At 34.0% G+C, this 2,837-nt stretch overlaps 1 pseudogene; it reads right to left on the minus strand.

Annotated features, from left to right (window-relative positions):
* LOC107705818 (plexin-A1-like) overlaps positions 1-2,837 on the minus strand; it is a 40,953-nt pseudogene that overhangs the window by 26,007 nt on the left and 12,109 nt on the right.

Consider the following 2,837-nt stretch of genomic DNA (forward strand, 5'->3'; position numbering starts at 1 on the left):
ACACACACACACACACACACACACACACACACAATAGCATTAAAATATGATAAGAATCATATTTTAATGCTATTATTTTTTTGTACTGTGCCAAAACTGTGCAATTGCAAATATATACATTGTATGTATATATAAAAATTATATTAAAATATGTATTTTAGAAATTATTATAATACATTATATCAACACTGAGAACACTGGTAAAATAAAGTCCAAAGTAAAACATCCAGATGCATTTTGGTAATGAGAATGAGGATATTTTCTTAATTGTTTCAATTTCTTTGTGCAACATTTAATTCTTGAGTTTGGGATGAAATATGGTATTTAAACAGTATTCCAATAAATTCAAATCACAAACATGTCAGTGTTGTGGTGCTCTTTTGCTGGAGAAATCAGTGTTATTTTAGTATGGTTTATATAGCCTATAAAAATATTGTTTTAAAAAAAATATATAATATTGTTTATAAAATATATATAATATATAGTATTTTATTTTATATTTTCATTTTTGTTCAAGTTTTAGTAATTTTATGTGCTTTTGTCAGTTTATTTTTAATATTCTATTAATTTGTTTTTATTTCGGTTTTAAGTTTTAGTAATTAAGTCATTTAACTTATTTCTAAATTTGGTTCAATTTGAAGTTTTTACCCTAATACTTCTATTTTATTTCATTTCATTTCAGCATAATTTCAATTAACGAAAATGATTTTTAACAGCTTTTGATATAATTAACAATAACAACACTGAGGGACGAATGTAGAAGTGTAAGCTTGAATAAAATGCATCTGATTTAGTTTTGAAAATGCTACAGTGTTGACTGATGGAAATAACAATGTCACGTTCAGATCAGCGCACCTCTCGAAGCGGCAGGTGTTGAGTCCGATCTTGATGGAGACGGCGCTGCCCGAGTTCAGATGACTGCCGTGAATAGTGATCCTCGTTCCTCCGGAAATGGGCCCGTATGACGGCTGCACGCGAGTGAAGTACGGCGACTGGACACACACACACACACACACACAAAGAGTTTACAATGACATTACTAAAAAATTCAGTTAGAAATCACCAAGTGTGGCTCATCTGTAAGGGCAGGTGGCACCAAAATATTCACCCAAAACATATGGAAAAACCGATAAATGCCACTTAAAAAAAAAAGAGCTGAGTGCCGTGCATTATTCTCCACATATAGCGCGATCTGAACCCTAAACGCATTTTGTCTAAAAAGCTAGTTTTGTCCACTTTCAAGGCATCGCGAGTTCACGTTTTACTGCAGAAGCCGACAAGCACCCTTGCTGTTTGTGAACAGAAGCAGGGTTGCCAGGTTTTCACAAGAAAACCCGCCCAATCGCTACTCAAAACCAGCCCAAAACTAGCCCAATCGCGTTTCGAGGGTTCCCCCAGTTAAAAATCGCATTCGGGGGGGTAAAATACACGTTTTTTGGTGGGGTTCCCCTGCTAAAATTTGCATTCCAGGGGATAAATATGATGTTATTTGAGTCGCTTCAACCCGCGGACATGGAAAACAACCCGCGGCAACAGTGTTAAAGTAGCCAGTGTTGCCAACTTAGCAATTTTGTTGCTAAATTTAGCAACTTTTCAGACTACCCTAGCAACTTTTTCTTCCAGAAGCACCTAGCAACAAATTTAGCTATTTTTAAAATTAATTTGGCAACTTTTAGCAACTTTTGATAAGTGACTCAAACGATAAAAAGGCACACATTTACCATCTAAATGGCACAAAAAGAGAAATCCAAAGATGCCTAGTAGTACACACCTAGCTTCTATTTTCAATTGTTCAATTTAATAATAATAATAATTATTAAATAATTTAGTAATTGAATAATTGTTCATTTATGTTACACTTTGTTAGTAGCTTGTACTTGCGGTTGTTGATCAGTTAGTAAGAAAAATATCTACAAAAATGGAAAAGGTACTAGTAATTTTCCAGGGCATTATCCGTTGTAACCTGAAAACACAAATTACAATGTGTAATTAAAAATGCAGGTAAAAAACCAGTGGAAAAATCAATACGGAAAATTCCTTCATTATAACATAGTAGCTTGTCTTAGAGTGTAATATACTAACTAACTACTAATACACCACTTAAAAATATAATTGTTCAGAATGTGTAGTTTTAGTTATTTACTAGCTAACAAAAAATAAATTGTAATTGTTCAAAAATGTGTACGTTTTCAATAATTAAATTTAATAAAAATGGTTATTTACATTTTAATATGCATTTATATTATTTTACGAACAAATCTAAATTAACACAAAATATATTGTTTGCTGAGATTTGATGTAGCGACACAATTTTGCGTCGTGATTACGTAATGACGTCATCGCGCAGTGACATCATTTAGCAAAAATTAGTTGGCGACACTGAAAGTAGCCCAATTTCGCGGGAAAACCGCAGAATTGGCAACACTGAACAGAAGCCGATAAGTCCATTTTAGCGAATCAGCGCGCTGTATTCAGGTCAGGTGACAAGGCTACTTTCACTTTGAAAAGACGTGCTAGCTGAGAGGAGTTTCGTCAAAGCTGACTAAAAGTGATCGAGGATGGATAATTTCGACGAACTTGATGAACCTGTGATATCTTCTTCAGGGCGAAAAAGGAAAATAAAAGCTGAAACATTTTCACGGAAGCTTGCAAAAGCAGCGCGTTACAATGGTGAGGGAAAAGCTCCGTGTATTGCGTGTAATCACATCCATACAGTCTATGATCACAACAACAACAACGTTTGTCAGGCATCAACACTGTCATCTGAGGAGATTACAAAGATGAAACTAGTGTTTTTTTAAACTCTTAAACATGAAATGTGGAGTTATCTGCTTTTG

The sequence above is a fragment of the Sinocyclocheilus rhinocerous genome, unplaced genomic scaffold (genome assembly GCF_001515625.1).
Source record: "Sinocyclocheilus rhinocerous isolate Xijiao unplaced genomic scaffold, SAMN03320098_v1.1 scaffold2159, whole genome shotgun sequence".
Classification (NCBI taxonomy): domain Eukaryota; kingdom Metazoa; phylum Chordata; class Actinopteri; order Cypriniformes; family Cyprinidae; genus Sinocyclocheilus; species Sinocyclocheilus rhinocerous.